Consider the following 14,637-nt stretch of genomic DNA (forward strand, 5'->3'; position numbering starts at 1 on the left):
AAAATAATTTGAACATCATAGCTCAGTTACCTCTAATCATTTAATTTTCCTTGTCATTGAAATTATGTCATCAGGGATTTAGCTCAGTGGTTCCGCCGCTTGCCTCACAAGGTCCCAAGTTCTATCCCTGGTACCAAAAAAAAAAGAGAGAGAAAGAAATTATATGTAGATGTTATAACCTTAAACTAATTTAGGCCATAGTTTTTGGTTTTGTTACTTATGAAAAATAGGAAAGGAGCAAAGAGAGGGAAGAAGAAAGATCAAGAGTGAGGGAGGAAATAAAAGGGAGAAGGACCATAGTCCACACTGAGTAGATGTATCAGTAGCTCGCATCTGGCCTGCTATGTTTTGCTCTCCCACTCCCTCAGAGTATTCCTCTAACCTTCAGACAAGACAAAAGTTTCTTGTACTTTCTTCAGCTTCCTTTATATTAATTGCTTATTTAGAAAGCCCTACGTTTTTTAAGGATTGTCCTTGTAGATGGAAAAGAAACAGAGCAGAGCACAATCAGGATACTAGTCTGTTTCCACCACTCTGTGCCCCAGAATCATAAATAGTGACTAAATGGCTTAGCCAGCGTCCACTTTCCCCATAAATGGCTTGGCTCCAAATGGCCAGGAACTTTGACAGAACTCATCCATCTGAAGCTAAAGCCAAGTGTGCTGGCATCAGAGTCATATGACTCACTGCCAGGGTTGGAATGGGCTTTGAATGGGCTATTAGCAAACAGATAGTTCCAAAATCTTATTAGGAGAGCAGCATGTGGAGTTACCCTGGTGGCAAAGTATAACACATTTTTTGTCATAAAGTTACATAAACATGGGTGTGTCAAACGCATGTTTATTCTTTAGAATATTTCTATTAATGAGTTATTTTAATTTTATGAATTTTATTATATTAAACAATGAGTGCTTAACAGGAAAAAAGTCACAAAAGTAAAGTATTGCATTTTTAGTATTTATCGAGTGTTTATAAAAAAGCATTAAAATTTTCAACATCAACTGTTTTTTGGTGTAAAAAGTCTAAAAAAGAACAACAAATAAGTTTGTATATGAGCTACAATGAAAATACCAATAGCACTCTACAAAAACATCTTTACTTCATTTATCACACCTAAGGCAGTCTTCACGCCTGACAACAGCACGTCCCATACACATGTCACTTACACTGACAGCACATGTGTTTTGCTTTCCTGGCTTTTTGTAGGACATACTTGACATCTCGCTGGTCTTGCTGTTTTGTCAGGAGGTTTTTGTTATATTATACAATGTGTAGTTAACAGGAACATAAAATATCAATAAAATGAAGTATTGAATTATTAATATATATTGAGTGTTTAGAATAAACATCAACATTTTCACATCAGCTGTGTACTTGCTTCCCTAACAGATAACCTAAAAGATAACATCAGAAATAAAAACCTATGTGAACTGCAGTGAAAATACCAGTACAACTCTACAACAAAAATAATCTTTGCTTCAGTTGTCACACCCAACACAGTCTTCACACATGACAACTGCATGTTCCATGCACACATATCGCTTACGCTGACAGGACATGTGCTTAGCTTTCCTTTCCTATGTGGCAGGCCATTTTTTTCACCTTTCTTATCCTCCTGTTTTGTCAGGAGCTTCCTTCTGTATTGTACAATGTGCACTTATTGGGGAAATCAGATATCGTTAAAATAAAATATCAAATATATAATGAGTGCTTAGAATAGACATCAGCATTTTCACATCAACTATTTACTTGCTTACAAAACCTGAGATAACATCAGAAATAAAAACCTATTGAACTAAAATGAAAATACCAATACAACTCTATAATAAAAATAATCTTTGCTTCAATTGCCACACTGAAGACAGTCTTCATACATGAAAATTGCATGTTCCATACACAAGTATCACTTACACTGATAGCACATATATTTTGTTTCCCTGTCCTTTCTTGTAGGGCACAATTGACATCTTTTTGGTTTTCCTGTTGTTGCAGTAAGTCTTTGGGATGCTGCACCTACCTGTTCACCTGTCAGCTGTCCAGTGTACTTCACAATTTTTTTGCGTAGTTCCATGGGCAGAAACGTTTTATTTTTCCACTGCTATAAATGATCTCTTATGAATCCCAGTCCCAGTCCTCTAAGAAAATATCTCCATGGTATTTTGCACTTATTATTTTCTTTGTAAAATACCAAACTGTTTATGCCACACATGTTTAAGATCAAGTGAACACAATTATTGGCCAATACTTAGTGTTTCAAGTTACATCATAGTTGCTGCATGACTCATCAACAGCATGTATTCCACCTTTAGTTTTGTTGTATAAAGTTTCCATCTCAGGATTCCATTTTGTCGAGTTTATCCTTTCAGTATTTCTATCATGGTGCAATGTTGATGTCAGCAGTATCAGCTTGTTTTTCTTTCTCATATACGAAGCCAATGTAAATCTTTCTGAAATCCAAAGATTGTACTATACAATTATCTGTTTTGCAATTGCAATATTTCATTTGGAATTTCTGCTTTGTTCCTGTGCTGGTCAACTTGTGCTCTCTTAGCAAATGTAACATGGATTGGAAACTGGTAAACCAATTGTCAAATGTCACATTCTGATTAATTTAGGAAATGTGAGCAACAAGTCGGTTCACAACATCATTCAGTTTATTATTATACAAATAAGGACCTGATGGCTGAGTTCCAGGGTAAATTTCTAAATTGAAAGCATAAGTCTTTGCACCTACAAGGGCATAAATTTTTATGCCATATTTTGACCCATCACTTTTGCATAAGTCTTTTACATTCCTACAATTACCATGACAAATCCCTGCTAAGTACAGCAGACTTTTGAATGCTTCTAGTTCAGCTAGTGAGGTGACATAATACGTTTTTTAATATGGCTATTGGTGCACAAATAATGTTGTACTTCTATTTCAGCCTTTGTGTATTTAACAGCATCTAGTAGCATTTTTTAAATTTAATTCAATTGGTACATTTTAGGTATACAATCTGATGACATTCATCATTGGAAACTTGCAACTTTATATAATCAATCTTGGTTCTTATTTTTCCAACTTCCCCTGCCCTCCTTCAACCCCTCCATCCCTCCCTATTTACAAAGACTTTGTTTCCATTTTTTCATTTTCTCATATTCCATTCCCTTCTTTCCTTTCCCCTACCCCTCCCACTTCCCCTTCCCCTTTGCCCCTTTTCTTCCTATTTCACATTGTCATTTATACCTTTTAGTCCTTATTTACACTTTCAGTTTCTCACACTAGAGAAACTATTTGGTATTTACACGTCTGTCCTATTTATTTCACTTAAGAGTATTGCCTCACTGTGCACCCATTTACCTATAAATGTCTCTAGTCTGTCATTCTTTATGGCTGAGTAGTACTCCATTTTATTTTAAAAACCACATTTTCTTTATCCAGTCTCCAATTGTTGGGCATTTGGGCTGTTTCCAAGTTTTAGCTATTATACACTGTGCTACAATGAACACGGGTGCACATATATCATTGTGAGATGATTCTTTTAATTCTTTGGGGAAGATACCCAGCAGGAGAATAGCTAGGTCAAATGAGACTTCCAGTCCTAATTCTTTGAGGCATCTCCATAATGATTTCCACAGTGGTTGTAACAGTCTACACTCCCACCAACAGTGGAAGAGTGTTCTCTTTCCACACAGCCCAGCCACCATTTGTTATTGGTTGATTTCTTGATAGCAGCCATTCTTTCTGGGGTGAGGTGGAATCTCAGCGCTGTTTTCCTTTGCATCTCTCTAATGACCAGTGATGTTGAATATTTTTTCATATGTTTATTTGCTATTTCTACTTCTTTGTCTAAGGAATGTCTGTTCATTTCAGATGCCCATTTGGATCTTTGAATTTGGGAGGTCTGATTCTTTTAAATTCTTTATAGATTCTAGATAGTAGACCTTTGTCTGAGGGACCACCGGTGAAAATTTTTTCCCACATTGTAGGTTGTCGCTTCACTCTGTTGGTGCTTTCTCTTGCTGTGCAGAAGCTTTTAAATAAGAAGAGATCCCACTTGTTGATTCTTTGTGCTAGTTCACAGGCAACTGAGGTTTTGTTCATAAAACCTTTTCCTACACCAATGGTTTCATTGATTTTTTATATTATTCTCTTAGTCTCCATTGCATTGATTTCTGCCCTGATCTTTATAATTTCCTCCCTTGTATGAGGTTTGGGTTTGTCCTGCTCTTCTTTTTCTAGAAGCTTGAGGTTCAGCATCAGGTTGTTTAATTGGTCTCACTCTGTTTCTCTAATATGAGTAATCACTGCTATGAATTTCCCTCTTAAGACTGCTTTTATCATGTCCCATAGATTCCAATATGTTGTATTGTCATTGTCATTTAATTGAAGGAGCTGTCTAATTTCTTAATTTCCTCAGAGACCCATTGGTTATCCAGAAGTGTGTTGTTCAATTTCCATATATTTATGAAATTCTTGCAGTTTCTTTTGCTATTGATCTGCAATTTCATCACTCCATGGTCTGATAATATACAGGGGATAACTTCAATTCCTTTGTACTTACTTAAACATGTTCTATGAGTGAGTATGTGGTCTATTTTGGAGAACGACCTGTGTGCAGCTAAAAAGAATGTGTATTCTGATTTTGGGGGGGTGGAACACTCCGTAAACATCTGTTAAGTTCATTTGTTCTAGAGTTTGATTGAGTTCTAGTTTTTTTTTAATTGTTTTTTGTCTTTTTGATCTATCTGTGACTGTGGGTTATTGAGTTCCCCCACTCCTATTGTATTATATGATTTTTCCTCTCCATTAATATATTTTTTATATAGTTGGGCACACTAGTGTTTGGTGCATAGATATTTATGATTGTTATCTCTTCCTCTTGGATTGTTCCCTTTACAAGGATGTAGTGTGCTTCTTTGTCTCTCTTAATCAGTGTTGGTTTGAAATCCACTTGATCTGCCAAGACGATAGCTACTCCTGCTTTTTTTCAGGTTCCTGATGCATGGAGTATTGTTTCCCACCCTTTAACTTTCAGTCTATGAGTTTCTTTTTGAATTGTGTTTCTTGTATGCAGTATATTGTTGGATCTTGCTTATTGACCCATTCTGCCAGTCTATTTCTTTTGACTGTTGAATTGAGACCATTAACATTGATGGTTATAACTCATACATATTGACGTATCATTGTCATGACTTTTTCTCTTTGTTGGATTCTACCCCTTTGCATTTAATTTCTTGTCATGCCCAATGGATTCCTTCTGCTGGGCTTCCTGGGGTTGTCATCCCTGTTGTCTTTTCCTAGGACATTGTCTAAAATTGTTTGGAGTGCTGGTTTGGTATTCATGAAGTTCCTGAGGTTCTCTTTGTCATGGAAGTGTCTTATTTCTCCATCAATTTTGAAAGATAGTTTTGCAGGGTACATCAATCTGGGTTGGAGGCTGTTTTCCTTTAGGGCTTGGAATACATCATTCCAAGCTCTTCTTGCCTTGAGGGTTTGCACTGAGAAGTCTGTTGTGATCCTGATGGACTTTCCTTTCCATGTGATTTGTTTCTTTTCTCTAACTGCTTGTAGAACTTTGTTCTTCTGTTGGATTTCTGGAATCTTAACAATTACTTGCCTATGTGTAGATTTTTTTTGATCAAGGCTAGTTGGAGTCATATATAGCTCAGTTATCTGTATGTCAAATTCTTTTCCCCTGCTTGGGAAGTTTTCTGCCATCACTTCTGTGAACAAATGTTATGTAGTCTACACTCTCTCCTGTTTCTTCATTGACTCCCACCCATCTTATGTTATTCTTCTTTGCATCATCTAGCAGCTTCTGGATTGATTTCTTGTGGTACCTTATAATTTTAAAGAAATTTTTCTTTTCCTGGTCACTAATTGCAATCTTATCTTCTCCATCTGAAATTCTGTCCTCACATTGGCTCATTCTGCTGCATAGACTTTCAAAGGAATTTTTACTCTCCTGGTAGTCTATTTGCATGTTTTATGGATTCCATTTGTTTCCTATGTTAGGATCCCATCATGTTCCTCAGCTCCTCTATATTTTTAGCTGTGTCCTCTCTAGATTTATTAATCATGTCTTGTACTATGGGCACAATCTCTGCTGTTATGTGAGAAATTATTTCTGATTTCATTTTTTCCAGATCCTCTTTTGTTACCAGTTCAGGGAGTCCAGGTGGTTGAGTATCAGACTGTTCCATCTCATTTCCCTTTGGGGTTGCTGTAGGTGATCTGGAAGTCCGGTTTTAAGGCTAGTTTACGTGTCTTTTCATTTTGACAAGTAGGAGGAGCTGGCGGTATCCTAGAGGCTCCCTTCCTCTGCACTGGGAGTGGTGCTAACAAAATGTCTGCATAGGAGGGGTGCTCGCCGTGCCCACAACCAAGGAGGAGGCAGAGGAGGCCATGTTGTGGGCCTGTGGCAGCATCTCCTTCCAGCCTTGTAGCATTTTGTCTTTTACAATTTCCAACATTGAATGGCAATGCTGGCATTCTGTCAATACATTTCATCCCTGCCAAGACCCTCACTGTATTTTCAGACCTAGTTCTAACATTGGCTTGTTCTATTTGGTTGTGGGTCCATTTTGCAATATTTTGACTAGTCAGTTATTCACATTCACATTCACATTGCTGTGTTCTGTATCTGAATCAAGAAGGTCTGCATTCGCTGTGCCTGTACTGGTCAATTCTTGCTCCATTTCACTGTCACAAGAACTTTGGCTCACATAGCCAATGTCAAAGTCATCATCATCGTCATCGTCATCATCATCTTCATCATCATCATCATCATCATCACCATCCACTCACACCACTCTTCTGTTATGAAAACATGTATTTTACCATAATGGATTATCTTCATCCATGAATAAGTAATCTGATGTTTCACTTTTGACCTCCTCCAAAACTTGCAAATCTGGTTTTTCATGTGCCATTGTACTGAATTGGCCTACTTCTACTAGAAAAATCAAAAGAAAACTTTTTACAAAACAAATCCTAGAGTGGTGTGGGTGTATTAAACCCTCTGTGATGCTCCAGTAAACATACACAAAACCTGTTTGACAGAGCATCATGTGGCTGTAAATCCCAGTACACACCTTGCTATTTGTCTACCAAGTGAGTAAACACAATTGTGTCCTATATCCCTCAGAAAAAGGGACTGAGATTCACAACTGGCTACCATTATGCTAAAGTAAAAATTTACAGGGGCCAGGGATTTAGCTCAGTGATTTCACCATCTGCCTCACAAGCACAAGGACCTAAGTTCCATCCCCAGTACCCAAAAAACAGAAAAAACAAAACAAAACAAACCTAAAAATTTACAGTAGAAAAGTAAGAGATGTGTTTGTGAAACCCAGTGTTGGGCTAGAGGAATTAAAATGAGCTCCAAAGTCAATGCACCTAGAAAATAAAGAGATCCGGGTGTGAAGGTAACAGAGTAAGGGATAAACTGATGTAGGTCTTGGTCACAAATATGTAAAATGAATTGCTAGGACAATATCAGTGTTAATTCAAACTGCCTGTGGGGTTGGTTGAGATGAAGTGGGAGATTGGCAGCTCTACTCATCTAGTAGCACAGTGGAAAGCCAAGCTTATACTTAATTAACTCCCTAAAAGAGGAAGCCTTGACCACCACTTCAGAGCAGCCTTAGGTCACAGGGCTATGCCTTCCAGCTGCCTGAAGCCACAAGGCCATGCCCTCCAGCTGCCTGAAGCTGAACTCCCTCTTACTACCACTAAGGAGGTGGTGTCTGTCTCTTGATAGGACAGAGATGATTCTGCTGATCAGTTTGTGGGCAAGCAGAGCTGCCAGATCCCCTTTCTTCCTCTTAGCATGGGTGACAGTGTTCCAGGCCCCCTGAGTTCCCTTCCTGCCTCTTTCCTCCTCCTCTGTACTTAAGGGTAAAGACACATAGGCTATCTTCTGTACACAAGCACATAAGTGTGCACTCCCCTTCCCCAAGCACAGTAACAACCCAAAGAACTTACATCAGGCTGTGACATCCACTGGGAGAACTTATTCAGACAAAACATTTTGGGGCTTTTTCCACTAAGGTTTTTCCATTTAAAGAACTAATGAGCTCCTTCAGTCATTTTCTTTAACAAAGTACGCATATGACAGGCCAGGGTTGCAGATTTTTCTTAACCTACTTCCTCTTAAAATACTAGTCTGTGGTTAGTCAAGCTCCACGAATGACAGTTTCTCCTTTAGACTTTATGAGCAAACACAACTCTCCAAACCCCCACAGTGTATTGTCTCTCCTTCCCTAGTAATGTAAGCAATCATAATAAAGCTTTAAGTAAATGAGATGTCAGAAATGTTCCCAAGGTCTTCAGTTTTGAGTTCACCAGTTCTCAGACTGCTGTCCCTAGAAACATGCTTGACACCAAAGCTGCCACATGCTGTCCACCTAGCTTCAGCCTCTCTTCCTGTCTAAGCAACAAGTCAGAACAGCCTGCCTGACTTTGCCACAATACTTTAGTTTCCATATAGGTCACTACTGTGGGCAGGGCATCAGATGCTGGGGATGAGTGAAGAGCAGGGCAGACAGAGAGAGGTAGGTTGATTGGCTCTTGCTTCTTCCTACATAATTAATTGGCCTAAGGAAAGCCTGGACTCTCTGAGAAGTCTATTTCTTCTGATTTTCCTCCTGGAGGCAGTGATTCCTACTCTGAAGGTGGTTCTCAAGGTAACTACTAGATACAGGATTCCTGGATGTAAATAAGGCTCCCAGTAGCCAGCAGCGATAATTATTATTGTTGATTTTGTAAGAAGAGTTACTGTACCTAAAATGCTCAGAGTAGTGTACTAAATAAGGGTTGGTTTTATGACTCTTAATCTAGGGGGATCCAATGCCTGGTCAAATGGGCACTTTGGGCTTCTTGGAGGTACTGGTCTCGGTGAGGCTAATGTGCCTGATAAAGGCAGAATGTCTGGTCTCTTCAGAAACACTTTTGCCACGATTGAGGAAGTCAGATTCAGCACAGGAGGGAAGTAAATCAGTATGATCTGCATCTTAGTATGAGCAAAAGCTGCAGTTAAAGAAAAGGCTGAAAGAAGAACAGAACATGTGGGAAGATGAGATAGGAAGCCAGAGCAGAATTCCAGATTGGAACCAAAGTAGAAGCTGTTGGAGATTCAGTGGGCTGATCAAAGGGTGGTTTCGCATGTAGCATTTACTCTGTTGTGGTGGATGAAGGGGAAGAAGGATTGTAGAGGATCTTGAGATTTCTGTCTTGAGACAACCAGTTGAATATTGATTCCATTTACAAAGAGAAAGAAACAGGCTTGGAAAATAAATTCATTCAGAATTTCTTTTAAATTGGATTGGTGCATAGTCATAGAGTTTATTCAACCAACAGCAAAGAGACATTTCTTTGCTTTTCACTAGTTTTGTCATGTGTTTTTAAAATAGTACCAAACAGTGTGCCTGACTGAGAGAGGCACTGGGTAGATGTTTATTTAATGAAGGAAGAAAGGAAAGCTAGCATGTGGCAAAATATAAAGCTGTTTCTACCTTTCTACACAAAACATTCAGGAATTTAGCTGTCAATATCATTTTATAAAGTTAGGGTTTTATAAAGGGAGCATAACTAAATTTTAGATAATTTGGAAAGTTAAGAAAGATTTTACATCAGAAAGCCTACCATGTAAATAAAGAGTTAGCGTTTTAGTTTTAGCAGAGATAATGTTGTCCCTGTTCGAGTTAATTTGTAATGCCACTTACAAGCATGGTGTTTTTGAATATCCAGATTTTTTCAAATTGATAGTAGTGTTGCTAGAGGCCTCAAGTATGACAAATTAAAAATTAAAATTGAAGGCATTTTAAAGAGAAAATTTTTAAATGCAGATAATGAATGTGAATGATAAAGGAAGATTCTTTTGTCAGCTTCTGCTGATTGAGTTCTCCTAGTATTTTTCAGATCTAAGGATTAGGTTTCTTTATTTGCACAGTTTATGCTCACATGGATTGAGGAAAGAAGTTTGTTGTAACTAATAAATAGCTAAGTCATCTACCAGAACGTAAACCATCTCAGAGTATCTGAGAACTACTAGCCTAGGTTAACAAATCCGTGCTATGAAAGACAAGGTAACTAGGTGAACATAAGCATATTAAACAATGGAATAAAGTTATCAGAGTCTGGGGGAAGAAAGAATTGGGAAGCTCTTTAATGGTCTAGAGTTTTAGACTTGTGAGATGAAAAATCTTCTGAAGATCTGTTTGGCACAAAGTATGAATGAACTTAATTCTGAACTGTATACTTACAAATGGTTAAATCGGTAAAAAAGAGGGGAGAAAGGGAGGGAAGGAGGAAGGGAGTGAGAGAAAAGAGAGAGGAATCTTTTTTTGAGACAAGGTCTCACTTTGTAATTCAGCATGGCCTTGAACTCACTATGTAGCCCAGGGTGGCCTCAAACTCAGGACAATCCTCCTACCTCAGCTTCCCAAGGCCTCAGATTACAGATGTGCACCAACACTCCCCACTGGAGTTTTCTAATAAAACTTAATATTATTTAGAGGTGAGGGATATTGCTACATAATGTAAGACCCAGTTCTATTAGAGTATTAAATTATTTGTTGGAAAAGGCTTACAACTTAATAAATAATAATAATAATAATTAATAAAATCAGTGAATTGTGGAGCAGAATAAAGGAGCAGGATCCAGGAAGCCTAGCATGTAGTATAAGCTCAGGACAGGTGCCAGCCTCCCTCCCTGAGCCCTAGCTTGGCCTCAGGATAGTCTCTGTCATACTCTTCCCCACTTGCAGAGGCTGCTCTGTGTGCCCATCAACTTGTTACTACTTACATATTATTCTGTGGTGTGTCCTTTAAAGTATTATTTTGTACTACTACAAAATGGATGTATGCATACTGTCTCAGAAAAACTTAGTGCCAGTGTAGGCAGAAGGGACCACGAGGCCAAATAAACAGGCAGGCAGATCCAAACTGCACAAAATACAATTCCTGGGGATTTAGGGACATACGTTGTGTGGCATAGCAGTAAGACAGGAGGACCCTGGGACCCCAGAGCAGGAGGAAGGGGCTGCTGTGCTAAGCAAGACAAAGGCAGGGCTCTGGCCAGCAGGAATGTACAGAGCCTGTCTCAAAACATCAGTTAAGGAACAATCTAGATGACCATGACCAGCACACCACCCTTGGCTGAGTATCCTAACCACTTTGTCTGTGGAGTTTGTGATGTACGCCAGGACCACCAGGTGGGCAAAATAGTGGTTACAGCCGAGACAGATCTAGTCCTGTTAATTAGATTCCTACATATACTGATTCCTAGAATAACCTGGGCCTTTACTAAATGTTGAGAACTGTCCTTAGTTCACACTTTGCATAATTAATCTTTGAAACTAGAAATGAGCCCAGAGGTGTCCAGTATTATTCCTAAAATCACACCACTCAGCCAGGTGTGATGATGCAGGCCAATAATCCCAGTATTTGGGAAGCTGAGGGAGCAGGATCACCACAAGTTTGAAGCCAGCCTGGCTACAGAATGAGACCCTGTCTCAAAAACCAAACAAAAAAACACCACTCATGGGTTAAGGACTCAGAACAGCAAATTCAACTTTTCAGCAAGCACAGGCTATGCTCTGGATGACTGTGCTACACTGGAGCAGAATGCATACTTTGTGCAGAGCATAAAAACTCTAAGGAAGCCCACAGAAAGGTTTAAGAAACACTGACAGAAGAGATCTCTTATAAATGCTCTTCTTGCATTGCATCCATCATGAATTGTGAGACCACTGATTTGGCATTTCACAATCTACAACCTTCCAATTTCCAACAATTCCAGCCTTGCTGGTCAACAGTACAGAAAGTTTTCAGATACTGACTTAGCACAGAATTTAGTTTTGTTATTAAATTGAACTCATGAGGAATATTCATTCAGAATCTCAAAACTTACTATGCTATCAGAGAAGACTGTGCTCAAATAGAAACAGATTATTGATTATTTACATACACTTCTAAATGTAAATGTTTTGAAGAGAAATTATCAAAAACATGCAGGCTGGTAAAGTCATACAAGCAAAAAATATATATCTATAATGTTTTGTGATTTGTCAAATCGGGTCAATTTTTATTTTTATTTTTATTTTTTTTGGTACCAGGGATCGAACTCGGGTCCTTGTGCTTTCGAGGCAGGCAGCGGAACCACTGAGCTAAATCCCCAGCCCAAATTGGGCCATTTTTAAGGTAGCCAAGAGTAGATTTGAACACAAACACACATCAGTTTGCTGAAATACATGAATTTATAAGTAAGTACTTAATGGGCTGAGTTTTTTGGGGTTTTTTTTTTGGTACCGGGGATCGAACTTGGGACCTTGCACTTGCGAGGCAGGTGCCAGAACCACTGAGCTAAATCCCCAGCCCCAGTTTTTTGTTTTTTTGAGACAAGGTCTTGCTATGTAGTTCAGGCTGGCCTCAAACTCATAGCAATCCTCCTGCCTCAGCCTCCAAGTGCTGAGATCACAGGTGTGTCCCATCACACCCCAGCTGTAATGAGCTGATTTCTGACCCACTTACAGCACTCTGTTCCATAAAGATAAGAAAAATAATCACGTTCTTTAAAGTAGAACACGTGGTTAAGGGGCTGAGGATGGAGCTCAGTGGTAGCATGCCTGCCTGGCAAGGGTAAGGTCCCCAGTACTAGGGAGAAAAATAAATAGAAAATGTGGATAAAATGACAATGGCCATCACGAAGATAAAATTTGAATTAATCTGTCACTGGAACTATTAAAGAATTGTTGTTATTAAAGGAACATTATTGTTATCCTTACACAGAATGTTTTTCACTAAAATATGTGGCTTTTATGGATTTGGTTTCAAAATGATTTTAAATAAATTATGAATTTTTAATGAATGCTACATTAATGTACATCAGTACAAACTTTCTGCCCACCTTCTAATACCTCCTCTATATTCACTTTCAGCTGATGACCTTAATAGGTTCCTATCCAAGGACAACCCCTCTGGGGCACTAGATCCCCCCCTTATCATCAGCTGCTTTGCCCTGTTTCCTGGGTTATTCCTTTAAGTATACTATTTATTGTTCGAATCTTAACAGCAGATAAAACTCTTATAACTCTTATAACTCCATTTTCTCTTGCAGTTGATTTACCATTCTCTGCTGCCCTTTATTTATAGCAGAACTCCTTGAACAAGGTACTGTCTCTGCTTCTCATTTTCCTCTTGAATCTTTCTAAATAGCCTTTGTCCCCACTACTCCATCAAGGTCACCAATCCTCGACATAGTGTCAGAACCAGTGGTCAAACATCTCATTTGACTTGTCAACTTCTCTGATACAAACAACCCTCTTTTGAGTCTTTCATTCAAACACTTTCTCCTCGTGGCTTTCAGGATCCCTCCTAGTTTTCCTACTTCACTCACTCTCCCTTCTTGGGAGAGGTTCCCCCTCATCTTCCTCACTATTGCTGGGCTGTGTGAGGAAAAAAAGGAAAGAAACAGAGGTACAAGCTCAACTGGACAGGTTTATTTTAGAACAAACCTGAGAGGGACTGCTCTGGCACTTAGACCAGACCAGCTAGCTCTTGTATGAGCTATAAGCTTAGTCTTTTGCAGGGTCAGGAGCAGAAGGGGGTGCTGTGGAAGGAAAAAGTCACAATGGGACTATAGAGAAAAGTTCAATACAAAGGAGTTGTGGCTGTCTGCCTGGGGCAGGGCTTAAGAATTTACAGAAAATTGCAATTTGTTTGTCAAGAACAGGGCTGAACAATGATTGGAATTTATGGATTGTAGCTATGGTCACTGGGCCTTGGTTACTTATCAAGAGCAGGGCTGAATAATGATAGGAGTTAAGGATTGCAGCCATGGTTACTGGTTACTGGGTCTTACCAGCCTATGATTATACATTTCTAGCAGGTATACAAGGCTGCAGGGGGCAGGGGATTTAACATGATCTCTGATCACTCAGAATGGCAGCTATGGGATTCCTTCAGACTGCCTTAGGGCCCGATTCCTGTACCTCCTTTCTTCACCAGCTTTACCTTCTCCATTGGCATCTGAACCAAACTGTTGTCTCCATTTAACATCTCCCCATTTAGTTGAGATGTGTAAAAAGAATGTCAAAACTAATAAGCCCAGAATCAAACACTTGATCCTCACCCTCCATATCTGTTTCTCTCAAATTTTCTCCATCTCAGTAAATGGTACCATTTTTCTCCCTATTGCTCAGACCAAAACCTCATTCTTGTCTCCTCTTCCTTTCTCATAAGTCACCCCTCTCCAGAGGCAAATTCTATTGCCTCTACTTTCAAATTATATCCAGAATCATGTTACTTTTGATTCCTTGGCTAATACCACTCTGGTCCAAGCTGCAACTCTGCAATATTCAGCAACCTCCTCGCTGATCTCTCTGCTTCTACCCTTCGCCATAGTCTTATTCTCAACGGAGCAAGAGTGAGCAGGTTAGAATTAGTGAGATGATGTCACTTTTCTGCTCAAAGCCTTCACAATGGCTCCCAAAGGAAAAGCCCAAGTCTCTTCAGTGGTCTACAATCTGTTCCCCTTTCTTCTCTGGCTCCATTTCCTCTTATTCACTCCAACCTGGTCAGACTTGCCTCTCTCCTGTTTCTCATTCATGGAACCCCCTAGATTTCACCATACTTTGTTCACTCTATCC

Source organism: Heterocephalus glaber, unplaced genomic scaffold (assembly GCF_053883595.1).
Source record: "Heterocephalus glaber isolate CG9 unplaced genomic scaffold, H.glaber_assembly_v1.0 deba00001733, whole genome shotgun sequence".
NCBI lineage: Eukaryota > Metazoa > Chordata > Mammalia > Rodentia > Bathyergidae > Heterocephalus > Heterocephalus glaber.